The sequence below is a fragment of the Ambystoma mexicanum genome, chromosome 1p (genome assembly GCF_040938575.1).
Source record: "Ambystoma mexicanum isolate Mex_15411 chromosome 1p, UKY_AmexF1_1, whole genome shotgun sequence".
NCBI lineage: Eukaryota > Metazoa > Chordata > Amphibia > Caudata > Ambystomatidae > Ambystoma > Ambystoma mexicanum.
This window is the reverse complement of record NC_090921.1, coordinates 1,249,793,585-1,249,816,197: the sequence shown is the minus strand read 5'-3', so window position 1 is coordinate 1,249,816,197 and position 22,613 is coordinate 1,249,793,585. Positions and strand designations below refer to the sequence as shown.

The 22,613-nt window shown below is 47.8% G+C and overlaps 2 pseudogenes; one reads left to right on the top strand and one right to left on the bottom strand.

Annotated features, from left to right (window-relative positions):
* LOC138452664 (leucine-rich repeat-containing protein 4B pseudogene) overlaps positions 1-22,613 on the bottom strand; it is a 596,163-nt pseudogene that overhangs the window by 478,605 nt on the left and 94,945 nt on the right.
* On the top strand, positions 6,086-8,374 carry LOC138540802 (probable ATP-dependent RNA helicase DDX17 pseudogene; annotated as a pseudogene).

Below are 22,613 nucleotides of genomic sequence, written 5' to 3'. Positions count from 1 at the left end.
GATCGATAAATGGGTACCGACACAGGTTGGGTGATATTCGGTGTATATTTTTTCTATATAAAGCACTTAAGCGTAAGTGCTATGTAATAACACATCATTATCATTTGGTCATGGACGTCTGCTTGCAGTCACAGTAATTTGGTAATACGGGTCTATACACACTGATCCTAACGATACACATGGCGATCCATTCTTGTATGAAATGTATATCAAATTACAGTGATATCGTAACCATATTTTTCATAGTGTACAATGCTATGTGATGCCACTTCCTGTTTTGTCAATGGGTGAAAGGTCGTGTTTCATCGCTTCCCGTGATATCACTTCGGGGTGGGGTCAAATGACATCACTTCCTGTGATGTCATCAGGAGTCAAGGGTCATGTGATGTTACTTCCGCTACTCCTGGCATTTTGGTGAAATGACGTCCCTGACTTGCCTATCCATCAGGCACACTTCTGCAGGCCAGTTATGTGTGCTTATTTCACAGCACACTACCGATTAACTCTTCTTGCGCCACTGCATGGATTTTTCCCCACAGGTGCACCTCCCTCATGCGCAAACCGCATGAAGTCTTTCCATTTCTCATGTTGCTGGAGTTTAAAAGATTGAAAGACTGTGCCTCTGACTTCTCCATGTCACGCAAATCACGCTGTGCAAAGGTTCTTTCCTCAAACACCCTTCGCTCCAGGCATCCGAGTGAAAACTGCACAATCCAATTAGATTACCGTACCAATGGCTTCCACATGTCAGAAGGGGTCAAGTCCTAAAAAATAAAGTGGCAGGACTCATTCACGAACAAATTAATTGTGGCACCACCAGGAATTAGCATATCAAGGTGTGCTCTGAAAAAAATGGGGGGACTCCGTCCACCCACGTCTACCCTCGACTTGAGCCCTGCATGTCAGCTTAACTTCAGTTTTGCTGCAAGATGGCTCTGTTCACAGATATGATGTGCATGTGCAAGTGCTCATGTTGTGGCCGTTTCGCACATTCCCTCAATACAATAACATCATTCATTTTCATCTGTTTACAGAGGTGCTTTCAGTGTGGCGGTCATTGCATTATCCAGACGCCTCAGTTTATAGTGATTTTGCGATTTAAAGGGGCAAAAATGGCAGTGTTTGCAAAAACACCCAGGTTCGCAAAACATTTTTGGAGGCAAGTAAAGAAATGCGTAAGCACATCTCATCACTTGCACCAAAAATAAAGGAGCCCAATCCACAAAGGGCATCTGAATGGGCGCATCTTATATGCACCCATTCAGGTGCCCTTTTTCACCTCTTTGCACAAATAAGGGGGCGTGTCTGCTCATTTAAAAACACATCTTGAATTTACAAACAGGATGCACTTTTAAATTTTGACAGCAGAGGTATGAGACCGCTGCTGCCTCACTTTCATTTCTGTTCCTCAAGCGGGATAGAAATGTTTTTTTTGCATCACATTTTACAGTGGTAGGCCCCTACGGTGGATCTAAAGCTGTATGGAGGGAGAAAGGACTTGACATTCCGCAGGAGGGAGAGCTGATACCAAGCTGTCTGAGTTTTCTTAGCTATGTGTGTCTTGAAGGAGAGGTGTTTGTCGGTGTGCAACCCGAAGGACTTGGAGCAGGAGGAGAGCTCAGGTGTGAAGCCCTCAGAGTTCATGGTTGATAGCCAGGTCTGTATGTCTGGGTGTTTGGTGAGGAGAAGTAATTCGGTCTTGGAGGGTTTGAGCTTCAAGTATGCACTGGACATCCAAGCCTGGATCAGGGAGAGGCAGGGTTTGAGCCTATGGATGTCCTTGATGGAGTTGGTCTTGAATTATAGCGGTGTGTCATCAGTGCATTGGTGGATGTGGCTATTGTGTGTGGCTTGGAGCGATTACTGGGGAGAGGATGTAACCCTTAGCAACTCCACAGGTGACGGATGGGTAGAGGAGTCCATCTGAACAAACTGCTGGTGGTGGTTGGCAAGGCCAGGACTTGAACCAGCGTACATATCAAACCAAAAAGGAAGCGCAAAACAACAACTGTTCTGTCAAGCAAGGGACATCTGGTGCTCTTCCGATTACATTAATACATAACGTACAAATAATGACAACCTGACTCTCTTGTAGCCTTGCACACTGCCTCTTTCCTGCAATGTAACAATCTTACACTCTCCAGTCAATATAAAAATGTGCTGCAAAAATGTCACAATAATTTAAAGTTTGTGCCGCAAAACCTACTTTTTTAATGCCTCAAAATGTATCATTTCATGCCACAATATCCTGGAGGGTCTGATTATACTGATTCACCACCCCAGAAGAGCCTGCAGCTGCTGTCCGTTTCCCGGGAAACGTACTCCAGTAACTTAATGAAGATGAAACTCCCAGCCATCCGTACTAACAGATGCTTTCCTTGCAGGTCATCAGTCAGGGCAATGCTCTTATTTGTATTTGTCTGCAGAGGCTCCTTACGTTCTCTTACATTATCCTATTCCTTTGTATTCAGGGTGTTTATTCTGGTTTCGTTTCAAAGTTGCTTCAATTGTATTTAACTTGAGACTTACGCGGCACATGCAGCATGTTTTGTTTCACACCACCCATTAGGGCAACAGCGTTTTTCATCTTGTCTGGCACTCACATCCGATGTCAGGCGTCTGTTGCTACCATCAATTCATTCACCAATTGCCACATGCGCTGTCCCGCACAGGCAAACACACATGCCTGACGTCATGATGGCACTCATGCCCGACTCCCGTGCACTCCACACCCGTCTTTCATGTAAACATTAACTCATTCGAGCCAGTGGTGGGAGTGAACAATACAAATTCGTTTTACCCTGGCTGCACCCAAAAAGGAGGGAGTCAGATGGTGGGATATGTGGGGGGAGTGGCAGTGTTTGGGTGGGGAACAGGGTGGGGGCAGGCCGGGGCTTGACATTTGTTTTGCAATGTTAAATATTAATGTTAAAGGATATCTGTACTGCGCACTATCACCACCGGAGTGGTCCCCTGGCGCTCTGGCGGCTCTGAAAAAAGGGAGGGGCGGGGGTGAGTTAGTGGGAATAAGCTGGAAAAGTGCAAGAGAGCAGTCATGTGCTATTGGCGGCCTCAGCCCGGTAAGTCTGTTGGCTGGGCTTGGGGTGTTTTACGGTCGGTAGTTGTCGTGTGCTGTTGTCCGAGTCTATGTGTGGTCTGTTTTGTTGTTGCAGTGTAGTGAGGTTTGTGCAGATTGTTGTGTTGTAGGCTTGTGGTTGTGTTTGGTTAGAGTTTGAGAGGTGTATGCAGAGTGGTGAAATTTGTTAGTGGATTGGTTAATTGGCATAGCTGTCTGGAAGCGCTAAGTTTCTGCATTCTCTCCAGGTGGGGTGCATGAGCATCTCTGCATCTCCGTCCAGATCTGGGGACGTCCGACACTCACAGTCCCTTTCACACATGGCATCCACTCACATTCATACCCTTGCCCAAGTTGGGCAACAGCCACCTACGTGACAACTGTCTTAATGCAGGGCAGGCAAGCGTTTGTGCGTCCCTTCAAATCTGGCCCAGAGAGCATTCCCAGTCTAGTCGGTGCGCTGCATCAGTCCGTCAAGGTTACTCCATCCATCTGTGGCGGCTGGTCTGCATTCGTCATCTTATTCAGTTGCTCATGCATGCTACCGCTCCCAGACCCTTTGAAATGTGGCAAATGCCAACGCTTGCAATTACGTCCAGGGGCGGCACCTGCCTTCATTCACAACTCCATTTGGTCAATGCCCATGCCAATATCCACAATTTAGATCAAGTGTGGCAAGTGCTAACGTTCACACAACTCTATACAGGTATGATACCTGGTAGCAAATATATATCGGGTGAAGTTGTTGGCTGGTGTTGGCTAGGGATGCTGATTTCTGTCCTCATGGGGTCGCTTGTCTCCTATTCGCCTTAGCATCATCTCTCTTGTTGTAGTAAGAGTTTCTTTATTCGATTCTGGATGTTGTCAGTGTCGTCCTAAATTTTGTCATCCTTTTCTTTGTGTTTCCCGTTCAGTTGTTTTGCTTTTTCAGTTTGAATCTGCAATGTTGAAGAGCCAGGTTTTTAGTAATTTTCAGAATTGTAGGTGGTCTTTGGTGTTTTATTTCTTTCGGAATGTTGTTCCAGGTTTTTACAGGTAAGTGGGAGAATGAGGAGCCCCCAAGTTTTTTCTTAAGGTATGATTTTTGTTCCAGGCGGATTTCGTTGCTTGATCTGAGGAGTCTCGTTGGCTTGTATATTGTTATTGTATTTTGTAGGAATTCAGCTCTTTGTCCGCCGATTGCCCTGTGTGTTATGCACATTGTTTTGAAGGTGATGCAATGTTTGACTGGGAGCCAATGCATTGTTTTTAGTGCTGGAGTGATGTTGTCTCTTCTGGATAGTATTTTGGATCTGTTGTAGTTTCTTCAGGATGTATTCTGGTATCCTGAGATAGAGGCTGTTTGCATAGTCGATTCTTGAAATAATGAGTGTGACATTTGTGAGTGTTTTGTGGGTGAAGGAGAGGAAAGGTAAGATTCTTCTTGCCGTGTGAAGGAGAAAGAAGCATTTCTTGATTGCTGCATTTATTTGTGGTTCTAAGGTTACGGTGTTGTCCATCAGGACTCCTAGATTTTTTACTACCTTAGATGGTGTTGGTGCGGTTCCGATTTCTGTTGGCCATGGAATGTAGGTGTTGTTCACTTGGTTTTTGGATATAATCATGATTTCTGTCTTTCCTGGGTTGATTTTCAGGTTGTTGGCGTTCATCCAGTAAAAGACATCTTTTAGACACTCGATTAGGGTTGAGTGATTGGCATGAGTGTCTTAGATTTTGTAGATGATTTGAGTGTCATCTACGTAGTTGTAGCATGTAATTTTGTATGTTTTGAAGATTCTGATTAATGGATGCTGGTAGATGTTGAAGTACAGTGGTGATAGTGAGGACCCTTGTGGTACTCAACAGTCGTTAACTCGTGGGGTGGATTTGAAGGGTTTTAGCCATACAGTTTCTGTTCAGTCTGCCAGCAATGATTTAATCCAGAGTAGTGCCATGTCCGTCATGCCTATGTCTTCTAGTCTTTTGGTTGGGTGTCAGGGCTTACTGTGTCGAAGGCTGCAGAGAGGTCGAGCAGAATTAGGGCTACGGTTGTGTTGGAGTCCGCGTTTGTTTTTAGGTCGTCCCAGATGGATAGTAGTGCTGTTTCTGATTAACATAAAATTGCAATGTGCAATGTCTCTTTTTCCATTGCGTCCAGACTAGACATTGCCTGAAATAATAAACTCATTGCACAATATTTGACAGAATCTATCAGAAATAGCAAAAGCAATATATTCACAAATAGAAATATGCGCTACAACTCTGCATCCAAATTAAACAAGATACTATCTGACATACATCTCTTCAGAACATGGTTGTTAGTGTCATCTGTGAACCATTTACACAAAAGCACAATTACAAATATAGATTAAACATATTTTGATCGGCAATACCATTTGAACTGTATAGCACTCTCAACATTGTCAGTAGGTAAAAATGTCATTTTCCAACATGGATAGTGCAGGAAGTTCTATGACAAGTGTCGGTTTAGTGTTCATTTTAAATTACTGTATCTTTTTCTCTAAACAAATACTTTTTAAGCAATAGGGGGCATTCTCACTCCAGGTAATGCCCCAGGGCCCATAGTTACAGGCCTTAACGAAGCAAGGGCCTTAACGGAGGCCCCGGGGCATTACCTGAAGTGGTAATGCCCCCCATGCGTGGGGCCTATTGCTATTAGTAACCTGGCCGTAAGACCGGGGGACCAAGAGCAATTTTTTCTGTTCCAAAACGAGAATAAAAATTTAAAAAATGGCCCCCGGAGAAGCTAAAAAGGGTCTGTTTACCCTTTCCATGGCAGCCATTGAAAATTAATGGAAACAGGTAAACAAACAAAATGGCCGTCTTGGAATGACTCCCTTTCCATGCGGCCAATCAAAAAATAGGGAAAATGTAAACAAAGAAAATGGCAAACTTGGAAATGAGAGAAGAGACTACGTGTAGTCCCTTCTTTTTTTCCAACATGGCCGGTCGCGAATCGGGAGAGGGCACGCTGTGGACAGAAGTGTTCCCAGCACGTGCGCTCCCGAAATGGACCAAAAAGAAGGTAAGTGGGGTTGGGAGGGCAGGGAGGGGATTCTTTGAATTGGGGATGCGGGGGAAGGAAACAACACTTACCTCAAACCCCAGCGGGGGAGATGGCAGCCTCCAGTCATGTGGTGGCTCAGAGAGGGGTTTACCCTTTTTCAAGCCTTCTCATTGGCTAAGTGGCTGCCACTACCCCCCACTGGAGATAGGAAGGAGCATTATGGAGAGAGGGATTCCCGGTCGGGTAACGCCCCGGTGAGGGCCAATGAGATTGCATGTTAAAAAAGTAATTGGCCAGAACATTGCTTTGAGCAAGCCCATACCCCTACACTTTGTAGTTGCCACTAATCATCAGGCTGCACTTCACTTGAGCCTAAGCAGTGGCAATGACAACAAATGTGGCACTTGTGTAGGCATGGGATACTGCCATAATGGTAGTGGCTTACCATAAAATGAACCAGCTGGAACATGGTATAATTATCTAGGCATCTGAGTGCCTGGCATATCTATACACAAGCCAAAACTGTTGACTTTGTCAATGTTTGTTTAGACCGGACCCCAGTGCAAGTAACAGATCTAAATCAAGTAGTTGAAGGCACACTTGTTTAAGACATTTTTATTCAGCACGTTTGCAGCTGGAATTAAGCTGTTAATTCTCAGCATACTACTTATTACACTGAAATAACAGTGAAAGACCAGGTTGTGGATACAAGCTCTACCAAGTAGCCCATTACTGGTGCTGATCAGGGATGCTTCCATGGGAGTCTACTTGCCATCTAGCTGATAGACGTGAGCGAACTCTCTATCAAAATCACAAAGCCGCCCTCCTCCAATTTTTGCTTAGAGCACAATTTCGGTTACACATATTCCAGCGTTGCCAGCCGGAGGGGAAGCTTTGCAGACTGGGATCGAGGAGGACGTGATCGTGGAGGCCCTCATTTTGGATCAGTTGGGGGCACCTCCACCACCAAAGAAATTTGGCAATCCTGGACAGAGGTTGCATAAAAAGAAATGGGACCTGAACAAACAGCCTAAATTCAAGAAGAACTTTTATGCTGAGCATCCAGACGTAACCCGCATGATGTCCTATGAAGGTGATGAATTGCGTTGCAAGAAGATCACTGTGAGAGGAAAGGATTGTCCTAAACCAGTTCACAGCTTGCATCACAGCAACTTTCCCTAGTATGTCATGAACACACTGATGGAGCTGAACGTCACAGAGCCAATCCAGTGCCAGGGTTTTCCGTTGACACTCAGCAGTTGCGACATGGTGGGCATTGCTCAGGCAGGCTCTAGCAAGAATTTGGTGTATCTCCTATCAGCAATGGTTCCCATCAGCCATCAACCATATCTAGAGAGGATACAGGCCTAACTAGCTCAGCTAGTGCAGCAAGTGGCTGAAGACTATGGGCCTCATCACGAGTCTGGCGGTAACCCTTAAATGTGGCGGTAGCGCTATTACCACCGCATTTAAGGGTCCGCCAGATCATGGCTTTGGAGGATTTCCCCCCAGCTCTGAGCTGAGCTGGGGGAAATCTGCAGCAAAATTGCTGATTTTCGGCACGATTACCGCCGGCGGGAAATCCGCCGGCGGTAATAGCGCACATTTTGAGGAATTCCCGAATGGGCCCAATGGGGAATGGACAATAACCCTGCCGCCAAACCTGTGATCCGGCGCTAATAGTGCTGGGGGGTTTGGCGGTAGGGCTATTAGCACTGGCGCTAATAGCGCCGGCGTTACCGCCCAACTCGTGATGAGGCAAAGCTTCTCGGCTGAAAAGCGCCTGCATCTATGGAGGCGCTCCAAAAGGACCTCAGATCCGTGACCTTGAGAGAAGAATTGAAATCTGTATTGCTGCCCCTGGCCGGCTGATTGACTTGTTCGAGGTGGGGAAGATAAACTTAAGGAGGTATACCTACCCGGTTTTGGATGAGGCTGTCCGAATGTTGGATATGGCCTTTGAGACGCAAATAAGGAAGATTGTTGATCAGATCTGGCCAGACGGGCAGACCCTGATGTGACGTACTGCCTGGCCAAGGGAGATGTGACAGCTGGCCGAAGACTTCCTGCTTAACGTCCAAATGAATGTAGGCAATCTGGAACTGTCTTGCAACCTCAACATCTTGCAGATAGTAGATGTGTGCCAGGACAGCGAGATAGATCACAAATTGATCAATGTAATGGATGACATTATGGCTCAGAAGGAGAACAAGACCATCATCTTTGTGGAACTGTAGCAGCGTTGTGATGAATTCACACGCAGAATGAGACGTGATGCAGGAGAGCAGTGAGCTTGTCTAATCAATTAACTGTTCAAAATAATGTCAGGAGTCGCCAGTCCTTATAACGGTTTTGTGATTCTAATGGTGCAGTATAAAAGATTGTATACATAGCTGGCCTTTCACAGGGGCTCTCCAAGCACTTTGAACTTTAAGGGAGAAGGTGAAAAAAGTTAGAATTATTAAAAATGCAATGAAAAGATCAGGAGATAGAATGCTAGGGGACGATGTTTGACTGGATAAGCTAGGGAAAGGGGCATTTTCTGAGGAGTCTTGCAAGTCCATTCTGTATGGCTTGCAGGGGTTGGGGGGAGGTGGGGGTGTAGTCCAGTGACGGTTTCACTTCTGTAGCCCAGCTTGCAGTGGCCTAGTGCATTGACTGGTACAGAAGTCAAGGGGAAGGCTGTTTTACATTGCGTGGGATGCAAGCTTTTGTGGTGGCCGCAATGTGGTCTGTGAAGGATAGGCGAGGGTTGATGGTAAATCCTAGGGAATTACTTGGGGATGGGTGGGTTATCAGTTTCATCCAGGGGTGAAGTCTGGTTTATTTGTGGGGCTGGGGGACAGAGTAAGTATTCAGTTTCAGTGGTGATGATGGAGACAGTTTTTGAGGCAGCTTAGTTTGTCTGATGGATTTAGGGTACAGGCGGAACAGAAAAGGGGATGGGGAAGATCCTTGAGGAACCCGAATTTGGGCCCATTGACAGTCTCCTGTTAGTGAGTTCTGGAGGTTGAAACCGGTGCCAATGTTTTATCCTATAGGATGGTGGAGTAAACATTGTGAAACTGTTGAGGGGTCAAGCAGGGCTAGAAAAGCCGTCTGTTCTTAGTTTGGGATGGTGTGAAGATTGCCCAGGATGCAATACATTGCCATCAGTGCTGTAGCTGGGGTAGAAACCTGATTGGAATGAGTTGATCAGCTGGTCATATGATGCTGATAGTACAATTGCAACAAAAGCATTTCATTGGTGAGGTTTGCCTGGATTGTGATTGATGAAGTATTCGCATAGGGTGGGGATTGAAGCTTTGTTTCTTCAAAGTGGAGGAGGGGTGAGGGTGATATTTCGCCCAATGTGTGGGTTGGGAACAGGTGGTACAATGAGACAGGATTTGATCATATTGACTCAGTGCAGTGCCAAGTTGGTGATGCAGGTTGATGCAGTCTGAACTGGGCATGAGTTGTTTAGGAAGTGGGTATGTTTTTTTTAGTATCAACCCAGCTTTTTACACCAGGGATATTTGGTACCTTTTATATGTGTCTAAAGACAAGTTGGTGGTGGTAGATACATTTTGTAAATGTGTGCATTAATTTTTGTGTGCACATTAGCGTTTACTGCGCATGGCTACTAAATGTGGCTTGTATCCTAAAACGGCTGCACCATGAGAATTCTGCTTGCTTCTTTGGCCATATTGTTTTTTGGTCAGGTCAGGAAATTCCTTATATGGTGCTAAGATCAATTTCAAGAATCTGGCCTGGTGGGCAGAGTTTAGGTGTCCATCCTAGTTCAAGTGAACAGGGAACTCTGAGAGTTTAGCTAAAACCCAGTCAAGGTAAACCCAGGAGAGTGTGAGTGGGGTCAGGGACCCTCAATGAGTCCACACAATATAATGCACAGTAATTCAATGTAGGGAGAAAGTATACAAATACAGATATTCTAGGCCTTTAACACACACTGGGCCTCATTACGACCCAGGCGGTAAGTTACCGCCTGGGCCGTGACTTTACCACCATGGCGTAAACTACGTTTACGCCATGGTGGTTGGCGGACTTACCGCCCCATTCCGAGGTCGGCGGGGCGGTAAGTCCCCAATCCCCATTTACCCTTCCCCATTCCCATTTTTGCCCCATAGGGCATAATGGGAGTGGGGAAGGCGTTAATTACGCCACCGTAAATTACGGTGGCGTAATTAACTCCATGGTCCCTTAGCGCCATGGATTTTAACACCTGCTAAAAGCAGGTGTTAAAAGCGCCATGGCGCTAAGGGACCTCGTAATTGGCGGTAAGGGGTCGGCGCAGCTAACGATGGCGTTAACCCCTTACCGCCAGGGTCGTAATGAGGCCCACTGTAAAATGAAACTAGCAGGTGATATTATCGCACAATACTCAATAATAACCATATATACATTCACCATATAATGCACCATGAATGCAGTAAAGGTTGCCAAGAGTCCCTCAAAGAACATCTGGTGGAAGGGTGCAATTAGAATGCTTGGAAATGCATTGGCTTCTGGGTCTAGAACAGTAGCATTTTGCAGACTGTCGTTCTGGTGAGTGGTGGGAGAATTTATAACACAGTTGTTTTGAGAAACCTTTTGATTTGCAAGACGTAGTAGATCCAGAATGCAGCTTTTGCATGAAGTTGTCACACAGGCACTTTGGGACACATTTGCACCGTCTTTGACTCCAATGGCTTGTACAGCACCATGATCTGGTATTGTTTAATATCTTTGTGCCTCCAGGGTGCTGCTAGAGGTATATAAGAGTGGCATTGAAGATGATGGCAGCTATCACTGAGAGCTAAAAATAATTATGTCTCCAATGCTCTTTTATTCTCTGTATTTCATATTCAAAAACAGAATAAATTGGCAAATATAAGGTTCTTGTTCTTTTCATTTACTTCTTTTGATTATATTTCAGTTCCCGAGGGAAACTAAGTATGGATCTCCGAGATACCAAACATTAAAACAATTGGATTAAATCCTGATTTAGGTTAGAATCATGAAACTTCTTACAGCTTTTTGGATATCTACGTTCAATAAATAAAGGACCGAGGGATGTGGGGGGTAATGGCCAGGCAGCCTGAGTTAAAGGACCGAGTGAAGCAAGCACGTTTAACGAGGGCCCCAGGCCCTCTGACATTGTTCTGGCAACCCTCCGGACCATCGTTCTTCGCCTACAAAGCCATTACAAAAGGGGAAAAAGCATATGCAAATCATGCTTGGCCCCAACCCAAAATAAGTTGAAGTGACATGAAACAGCACACAAACAATGTGCAAGCTTTGACTGCGTGTGCCAAAGGGGTTATGGGCCTATAGGACAGTGATCAACCCATTAATATAGACACAGTGCAATAGACAGGGAGGAGGGTTGAAGGGAGGCTAGAAAGTAAAGTGTGTCAAAGGGAGATAGTGGAGGGTGGGCCGGAGATCGATTTGAGGAATCAGCATCAGCAAACATGTTACAGACAAGAGAATGCAAACATTTTTGGTGGATTGGTGCTGGAGAGGTAGATTCTGAAATAAACAAGCAAAAATATGGGGAAAACATTTAGATCCAATATCTGTCCATGCAAAGACAGTAAAACATGATTGTGACAAAAGTATGTGCATGCTTTGTTGGGACCCGTGTCCAGAGACAACATTGTAAGATTTTAATTTTTTTATCTTGTGTAGTAATGTACTGTAACCTTTGGAGTGACATTTGTTTGAGATTTGAGTTACCTTTCTACACCTTGAAGCGTATGACCTCCCTTAACCAGCAGTGCAGCAGAGGTTCTCGGCTATTATCGGAGTAAGTTACAGAAGGCAAATGGCAGATGGGGAAGCATGTGCTGAACACACAACTTGTGCCCCATAAAAAAGAATTCAAAACAATTCAGGTCATTTCCCCTATTTAGAGAAGGATTAAGCAAGCCATTTCCTGTGGCAGGAAAGACTTTGTCTGAAGGAAAAAATACACTATGTATAGCCAGCCCTACAGATAAGGGGTGTATCGGACACCTGTACTATCTGAAAATAGGCAAATACTCCCAACAAATAAAAACAGGGAGCAGAAATACTCCCAACAAAATTGGAAACTGACAGGTAGGTCATTGTGCCCCTGCTTTCACCCACACAGTTCCATGGGTATATTTGCACCAGTACTGCACCTAGCACCACAGGAAGAAACTATTAGTACTGCTTGATACAAGGAGGTAAACATGTATTTCTTAATGCTAATGAACAACTAGGTGCAAAGAAATAATGGTTACAAACACATTTCCGTCTTCCATATAAAACATACTTTTACTTACTTCTACAAATATTTTACTTGCTTTTAAAATACCATTCGCATTGGGAATATGACTTACTTTTGCACTCCCTAGAAACCATTTTACTCCAACTTTACAAATAGGGAGTAAAATACTCCAGATTCAACATCTTATTCGGAGCACTGTGTATAGTCCTTTGAGGCCAGTTGATTGTGAGGTGTCTTTGGAATAAAAGGCTGATGAAGCTATAGAATAAACATCTGAACTGTGGAATTCTGGGTATAAATTGGCAGCATTTGGTTACAGTACTAATGGGCACATTATTCAGATCAATCTGTTATACTCTAGCTGCAATTACAAAATAATGAAAAAATGGCAACTGTTTACACATTTCCATTTTCACATTTTTATTTAAATATTAGGTGAGCAATTTAAAATAAGGCTTTGCAGAGGCTACACGAACTGTGACAGGAAATTAAGCAAAGGGTAGAAACATAAAAAACAGTATGTGTGAGCAAGTGGGTGATGAAGGAGAAATTGCAAAGACATCAAAAGTTATACAAGGTAGTTCTAGGAGTGGTGTATCTTTGCTGCACTGCAACTGCAAAAAGGGTCTTAAATGCGCCATACTTGCTTGGAGGCAAAGAAACATGCAGCCAGCCGGGGAGGTGCAGGAGGGTGTTATGGGGCAGGTTACTGGGCGGGAAGGGACACAGGGCCACCAGTGATATTTGTCCGGTTCAGAAAGGGAGGAAGCAGAGCTACGATGGGGGGTCGAAGTAAGTGTGGGGGAAGTGGCGGGAGGGTCTACAAAGTGTACCCCCTTCGAGGAAGAGGCTCGGGGCGGAACACAGAGCTAGTGAAAAATAATCTATTTAATGCACCGGAATGACCCATGCGGTAAATGCATGCTCAGTAAAGACATGGATCCGTCTTGGACTCTTATTACCAAAACATCAAACTGGTGCAGTGCAAATATTGTTCCACTTCAAAAATACATTGAACCAAAATATATTTTGATTGTTGGGTGGGTGCAACTATTGCAATGGCCTGCACACAGCTTCTGCAGCATAGGCCAAGGCAGGGATCGAAGTGTATGGAAAAAGTAGTGGAACTATATTCCCTGTAGGCCTGCACCGCTCGCCACAAACCGCATCACCACACCCCCTCTCTCGTGCAGTCCAGACCACCAAACAAACGTGCCTGCTGTTTACTGGAATGTTCAGTGTAGTGCAAGTTGCAGCTTCTTCCTACAATTGTATTTTAAAACTTAACCATTCCGCAACGTTTTCTTTTTCAAATAAAAGTACAGGAACAGTAAAACTTAAATAAAAAAGGAGACGAACATTGATCGCAACCGCTGCTGCCAACTTCGACCACTGGGCCAAGGGCCCGTATTACAGAAAACGTGTACACGCTGAAAGCTATTTTTATGCCAGTTCAAAAATAGTACCAGTACACAATGCATTCAAGTAATATATATGTTCACCAATACAATTTTGGCATTGGTGAAAAAGAAAACATTGCATGAGTGTAAAGTATGGGTGATTAAATGAATTAGGTTTTGAACAACTCATCCCTGATCCGACTCTCAATTTAGGGCATATCCTTGATTGGGTCGCCTGTCAAAGTGAAAACCAGCGTTGCAGTAGTCTCTCCATGTCCCAGGTCTGATAATTCTTTTGTGGAATTCAGCGTATTTCTAACTTCACTGATAAAAATAAGCCCAACAAGGACAAAGAAGTCTCTGCCCGTAACTTAAAAAAAAAATTACAGCCGCCAACCTTGATCCCTTATTTATATCACTAAACAAACTCTCTAAAAGGGACACTCCCGAAGCTCTGGCAAAAGCCATATCAGGTAATTTGTGTACAGCCGCCAATATTTTAGTACCACCAAAAATTCTAAAATGGAAGGCAGGCATCAAATGTAATTTCAGGTTCTCCTCTGAACTTCAAAGTCAAAAATCACACATTCTTAAATGCTTTCACACTTGGAAATCCACACAAAACCAACACTCACTAATAGGTTATAAAACAACAGCTAAAAAGTATAGAGTTGCCATCATTGAGGCAAAAAAAGGTTCCTTTAACAATAGAATAACACAGGTCCAATCAGATTCTAAGGAACTTTTTAAAATACTGAAGGAGCAGGAATGCAACAATTGAATGAATGAAGACCTAGTTAATAAGGACAGTGCCTTGTGTAATACCCTGCAAAAAGCTATGCAAGACAAAGTCGATAACATCGTTAAGGACATAGCCATTTAAAAACTTAACCTAGTTGATAAGATTACAGGAATTTAGGAGTCCTATATAAAATGTCCTGAAATCCCTATCTTTGATTTTTCACCAATCCCCACAACTGAATTGGCGAGCATATTTAATCATCTCAAAACTACCAAATGTAAAAATGATATTCATACAGCCATAATGATTAAAACATGTCTACCCACATTGCTTACTGCGATTTGCATGTTTATAAATGCTTCCTTGCACACCAGGAGTGTCCCTCAGGAATTGAAAAATGCCTGGGTTATGCCGATCCTGAAAATACCTGGCCTTGATGTGAATCTCGCAAAAAAATGATAGACCTATTACTAATGCCAGCTTTCTTTTGAAAATTCTGGATTGTGTAGCCTATGAACAAATAGCCAAGCACCTTGACAAATACTCAGTCCTACATGACCATCAGTCAGGTTTTTGAGTGGGCTCCGGCATGGAGACAGCTCTCTTAGAACTTAAATCTAAGCTCTTAGCGTGTTTGGATAAACAGGAAGCCTCCCTGCTGATGCTACTCAACCTTTCGGCAGCCTTCAACCTGGTGGACCATTCCATCATGTCCAGCAGGTTGAGGGAAGTAGCTAACTTCTCCCGCCTAGCGGTCCAATGGATCTCTTCTTTTCTTAGCAACCGAGAAAGTAGGGTATTCTTTAATGAAGCTGGATCAGCCCCCATCAACATTGCCATGGGTGTGCCACAGGGTGCTTGTACATTGCCATGTTTGTACAACACATTTACTGCTCCCCTATTTGCCATGCTGACACATGAGGGGGTGATATTTACAAATTATGCTGATGACACACAATGGAGTCGATTCATGGAATTAATGTGCGCCGAAAATTCCCGCGCAGAGGTGCCAAAACGTGCGATTCGCAGTAAAAGTGCGAAAATCGCAGTGCAACTGCGAAAATCGCAGGGAAACCAGCGCACATTGATTCATGGAAGTCCGTGCCCGAGAAAAACATTGGATGTGCGCTGAAAAAGTGCGCGCCGCACGCCGGCGCACAGGTCATCCAATGGTGTGCGCCATGGCCCCTGCGAAATCACAAAAGTAGGCGGAACACGGGGCGTAACACTCGGAATGGGGAACAACGCGTGAAAATATGGGCGTCACGGGGGAAGTACAGGAGGCAAGTGCGCGGAACGCCCACACGCTCGCCTACAACCCGTATTCATGGAAACGAATAGCGCAAACCAGCGCACGGTGAAAGACGCGCACAGGGCCAAACAAGTATGCCACAAGAAAGCAGGCGGTAGCGTCCCTGCGCCTGAAATAAATGTGCGCCAAAAAGTGCACTAACAAAAAGCACCCATATACAGCCATGATGAATGGTCTATACAGTGGCACTCTAGGACAAATGAGGTGCAAAGGGGTACCGACAAACACGGACACCCGCTGTGTGAAAATTAGCGTGTGCGTGTATTAAGGGGTTAGCGGGAAGTTCCACACGCGACTGGCCTGGGCACGTGTATTCCGGGGTGCGCGAGAAGTTTCACACGCGAATTAGCAGGGTACGTGTATTACGGGGTTCGCGGGAAGTTTCACACGCGAATTTGCAGGGTACATGTATTACGGGGTTCGCGGGAAGTTCCACACGCGATTGCCCTGGGTCCGTGTATTTCGGGGTGCGCGTGAAGTTCCACACGCAATTTCAGCAGGGTACGTGTACTCCGGGTGCGCGGCAAATTCCACACGCGAATCCAGCAGCCTACGTGTATTTCTGGGGTGCCAGGGAGTCCCACACGTGAATTGGCTGTGCGGGTCCTCCCAGCTGTTCCCTCTACACCCTCCACGGCCCCTGCAGGCGGCCCACACCACAGGGGACTACCCTGCACCCCTGCACATGTCCTGCAGGCCTGCATCCAGGGGCACCCTCCACCAGGCACCCACTCATGTCCAACTCATGTCTCCTTGCACCCCCACCCCCCAGCATCCAGGGGCACCCTCCACCAGGCCCTCACTCATGTCTCCCAGCACCCCCACCCCCACCAGTCAGGGGCACCCTCCACCAGGCCCCCACTCATGTCTCCCAGCACCCCCAGCCCCCAGCACTGTGGGGCAACCTCCACCAGGCCCCCACTCATGTCTCCCAGCACCCCCACCCCCCAGCATCCAGGGGCACCCTCCACCAGGCCCCCACTCATGTCTCCCAGCACCCCCACCCCCCACCAGTCAGGCGCACCCTCCACCAGGCCCCCACTCATGTCTCCCAGCACCCCCACCCCCCTGCATCCAGGGGGACCCTCCACCAGGCCCCCACTCATGTCTCCTTGCACCCCCACCCCCCAGCATCCAGGGGCACCCTCCACCAGGCCCCCACTCATGTCTCCCAGCACCCCACCCCCCTGCATCCAGGGGCACCCTCCACCAGGCCCCCACTCATGTCTCCCAGCACCCCCACCCCCCTGCATCCAGGGGCACCCTCCACCAGGCCCCCACTCATGTCTCCCAGCACCCCCACCCCCCAACAGTCAGGGGCACCCTCCACCAGGCCCCCACTCATGTCTCCCAGCACCCACAACCCCCTGCATCCAGGGGCATCCTCCACCAGGCCCCCACTCCTTCCTACCCTCCCCCACCCCCAGCAGTGCGAATCGCCTGTGTACGTGTATATCAGGGTTGCGCGTGTAGTCTGACACGCGATATCAGCAGGGTACACGTATTACAGGGTTTGCGAGAAGTTCCAAACGCGATTTCAGCAGGGTACGTGTATTTCGGGGAGCGCGGGAAGTTTCACACGCGAATTTGCAGGGTACGTGTATTTCGGTGTGTGCACGTGAAGTTACACACGCGAGTGTGCCTGTGAGAGTGTATTCCAGGGGTGGGCGGGATTATTTACTTGCGACTGGGAGAGCGTGTTACGTGTATTCCTGGGGTGGGCGGGAAGATTTACACGCTCGCCTACAACGCGCCAAAAAATAAAAGGACAATTCCTGTAACACGTACGCCAGCATGAAGCAGGCGCACGTCCCGCACAGCATAAAAGAGTGCGCAAACAACAAACAAGCTAAGACGCCAGGATGAATATACCGTTCCTAGCAGCAGTGGCCGTGGGATACCGCAGGAGGAGGAGAAGGATAGTCAGGGCCAGAATCTTCACACCCAGAACCAGCCTATTTGGTATGCCAGATGACCAGGTGTATGGGAGGTACAGGTTTCCACCACACATAATACTCGACCTGGTCAGTGAGTGGGAGGATGACCTCACATCACCCACCCTGTGCTTCCAAGCACTCAGCCCCCTGGAGAAGGTCCTCAATGTACTGCACTTCTTGGCTACCGGATAATTTCAGCGGACAAGTGCCATAGTGTGGGGGGTGTCACAGGCCACACAGTCACGGTGCCTACACCAGGTGTTGGCCATCATCACTGCACGCCCATCAGTCCGCAGGCACATATACCTGCCCAGAACACCTGCAGAAAGTCAGGCTGTCAGCCAGGATTTCTACAGGGTGGCACAATTCCCCAAAGTGCTTGGTGCCATTGATTGCACCCATGTGGCTCTACGTCCCCCCAGGGCATCTGAGCACATATATAGAAACCGCAAGCACTGGCATTCCACCAACGTCCAGGTAGTATGTGATGCCAAGGGAATCATCACCTCAGTATATGCCAACTATCCAGGGTCCACCCACGACAGCTTCATTTACAGGATGTTAACCCTAAATGGGGACATGGAAGCTGTGCGGCATGGCGATGCATGGCTGCTTGGTGAGTAGAAATGCCACAGCACACGCATGCATGACAGATATATAGTAATGCCAATACCCCACTAATGATCCCCATCACCCCCTCCCCAGGGGACAGTGCCTACCCTCTGAGCACACACATGATGACGCCAATTCGGAACCCCATCACGCCTCCAGAGGTAAGATACAACACAGCCCATATTGCAACACGGGGCATAGTGGAGCGCACATTCGGAGTGCTCAAGTCACGCTTTCGCTCCCTTGACCGTTCTGGCGGGCAGATGTTATACGCTCCCCCAGTAATGTGCAGGATCAAAGTGGCAGCATGTGTCCTGCACAATGTTGCAACACGCCGGGGCCTGGCTGTGGACATGGTGGTGCCCCCACATCCCCAACCACATGCACGCCCGCTGCGCATGGGAGGGGAAAGGGCACGGGGTGAGGCAGCCCGTACGCAGCTGGTGGCTAATTACTTCACATAGAAAGCACACCCCTGTGGAGTGCACACAGCCCTGGCACATACCATCTGACAATCAATGATGACTCAATCTGACAATTATGATGAACAAAGGGACAGTCAACTGTCAGAACCATAGCAGCCTGAGATTGTTCATCTGGAAGTGTCACAATGTGTGCATCCCTACCTACACAAACACCACCAATGCAGTGTCATCAAAAGACACACTTCCATGCAGCAAAAATTAATACCCACTTGCAAAATACAACATGAGAACAGTGCCATGTCACCCAACCCCTCCCCGGCACGGCCACACAACACACCATGGTATGTCATGCAATGTGAGAGCAAACAAATTAATCCCCACAACATGCCCCAAGTGTCACCAACTACAGTGTCCCTAATGGAAACTGGCCACACATGAAATGCTCACAGTAATACAGGACCAACAACACACATTACCAAATACTTACCAAGAATACCAATCACCTACACAACCTCCAACCTACCATACACATGACAGTACAGACTTAAAAACTTGGTAGCCTCACTACCTGATAATGCCAGCACTTCGAACGCTTCCAAGTATACAGTGTTAGCGCCACGCAAGAGTGTAGGTGCACTGCTTACAACATGGACTCCAGTCCCAAAGTCGACCGACTTGTGAAGACATGAGAAATGGACCTGCAAATTAGGAGAATGAGATGGATGCAGAGGCACATATCAATACACCATGCAGTGTACAATACAACAACAATATGCACTAGGAATGTATACACAGTATTGACTACAGACTGCCCACACATCAAATGGGAGTCCAACGTCACTGTATACGTCAATGTCACTTGGGCACACCCTTTGCAAGCCCATGGAAACGGGAAGCAGGAGGGGTGTGTGTCACACAAACCCAAGCATCTGACCCAAATTCAGGACAAGCCTGCATGTGCCCAGCCACAATACAGCGTATGCCCACGGGAGCCACACAAGGCAACAGACTGTCCAAAAAATCAAAAATAAAAAAATAAAAAAATAAAAAATGGCCATTAATGGGCCCAGGGGGGTTGGAGGTCCACCCAGGAGGTCCGAGGAAAGGGTGCACAACAAAACCCACCTGTGTGGATGTTGCGAAAAAAAAAACACCTCCATGGGCTGATGGCCTGCACGGCTACCCTATTGTGATAGATTCGCTGCTGTCGCTCTCCTCACCCTCTGCAGCTGCATCAGGAGGTGGTGGCACTATGGGAGGCAGCCCACACAAAGCCCTAGTCTGGTCCTCCATGGCAGCAAGCATGCGGGTGTGGATTGTCTGGTTCTGGAGGATAATTGTGCGGAGGTCCCCATGCAACAACTCACAGGATGCCCGGACCTCTGCCCTAGTTGCCTGCATCTCAGCTGAGAGTGCACGTGTGAGCCGCTCCAGCTGCTGTTCTGTCCTCGTGTTAGCTGAAGCCTCAAGCTCAACCAGAGTTGCCCTGAGCTGACGTAGTTCCACCCTCAGGGCTTCCCTGTTCCCCTGGGACTCAATGGAAATGGCTTCCCGCAGAGTCTCCAGTGCCGCCTGCCTGTCCCTGTTGGACGCCAACATGTCCTCCCTGTGTGACTGGCTAATGGAGTCTGTTGCCTGCTGTAGTTGTTCAATTAGCCTTTCTTGGGGGACAATGGAAGTGGCCACCCTATCCATGGTCTGAGCCATCATCTCAGTTGATGCTGCCTGTTGGTTTGCCATTCCGTATATGGATTGCTCCCATGCGGTATTGCCTGGTGGCGTACGGCCACCGCGGCGGCGGGCACCACACCTGTCTGGGGCAAGGCGAACTGCGCCTTGCTGTGCCGGCACTGCCTGAGGCTGCAGGACTGCATTCCCCCTCTGATCTGCTGGCTCAGGAACAGGATCAGATGTAGCGGAGTGTGACCCTGCATCCGTAACCACCAAAGGCTGACCTACCAACACTGACATCCTCATTGAGGGTTCGACCCCTGGTGCAGGTGGGTTGGACAGTACAGAATCCCTCCCAGAGACACTTACCTGCGACGGCACATAGGTCTCATCATCCGAATCGACACCTGAATAGAACTCGGGGGAGGTGCACCCAGAGACACCCCTTGAGATGACGGCCTGCAGCAAGTGTAGGTTCTCACCCACCACCACACCACGTCCCTCACTGGTGCCCGTTCGAGCCTGAGACCCCTCCTGGGTCTGCACCATCTCCACAACCCCAGCAGTATCAAGTGTGTCATCCCCTGCAAAGACATGAAAGAAAAGAAATGGGAACAGGCATTAGCAACATGGAACACAATTAGGGCTGAGAAGCAACAGAAACAGTACTTCATTGACACATGTCCCACATGACTATAACCCTCCCATGCATGCACTGTCACTGCGTATGAAGGGGAGGCAAATGGCACACATTGATGACACCAAGATGGAAGACCAACAAACTTGCTGCATGCTGCCTAGCAGTGGCATCACACATTGGCCTGTGATTGGCATGTCCAATACACATACATGACACATGCCATCACACAGATGGCATGTACCCAAGCCATGTCACACATGTGACAATAGGACTGAGAAATGCCTAGTGAAAGTGGTGGAATGCAGACAATCAGCCTGAATGAACACAGAATAACATGCAACTATGTTGTGGCAAGATGACAATTCAAGGGCAACTGGCGTGAGGTTGGGCTGAATGTCTACTGTTGCCAGAAGGGATACTGCAACACCAAAATCCTGGTGCACAATGTTTTGGATGAATCACATGGGTGACCCAAGCCACTCAGGCACACACCCCCTCACCTGGCACTCAATCAGAAGCACTCACACACACACGCCATGCACATGGATGACACACACATGCATGTGCACTCACCGGACAATGCCTCGTAATCTGGCAGGTCTCCCACGCCTTGGAACTGTTCCTCTGTGACGTAGGTCCCAGCAACATACTCATGTGGAGTGAGTTCTATGTCCTCTGCCGGAGACCCACCTCCAGTCACTAGAGTTGCGGCATGACTTGAGGCCAGCTTTTTCTTTGTCCTGCGCTTAAAGTCATTCCAGCACTTGTAGCAATCATTAGCTGTGCGCCTCACGAATCCAAGGGCACTTATGAGTTCTGCAATGGTCTGCCAGTGTGCCTGACGTTGTGTAGGTGTGGTCTTGCATCCTGCAGTAATCACCATTTCGGTGTCATTTGCAGACACATACTCCACAAGTGCATCAAGTTCGACTCGATTGAAGCAGGGCTTCCTTGGTGGGCCGGACTGTGTAGCCGTGTCTGGGGCATCAGCCTGTACTGGACGAGCACTCTTCCTCTTCCGCTTGGAAGGTGGTGGTGCTACTGAGTGTCCTACGCCGCTCTGGACACTAGGGGCATGAGCCCCGGTGGACTGTGGACTAGGAGTGTGGGAATGAACACTCACCATGGGAGTTGGTGCAGGCATTAGCTGAAGTGTGATGTGGTCAGGGGGAACGTCAGCAGGATGGACTAGGACCGACACTGTCCTGGCTGGGACACTCAGAGCTGGGGTGGATGGAGCCGCAGCTGCCCCGGCAGCCTCCCCACCCTGCCTACTCGGGGCAGCAGATGACATAGCTGCCCCTGATCCACGTGGGCAGGTGACACCAACGTGCACCACCACACGTGGCCTAGACCTGCTGACCTGGAAGTCAGCCATGGAGTCATCCAGTGCCAGGTCTGGTGCCACAATGGGCTGGTCCAACAAGGGCTGAGTAGGGATGGTGTCAGCCACGTTACCCTCAACCAGGGGGTGGGGGGCATGGGTGTCCCTGACTGGTCACCCACACATGGGGGGCTAGGGGCACCCTGCAAGTCCTGGCCACATCCCCTAC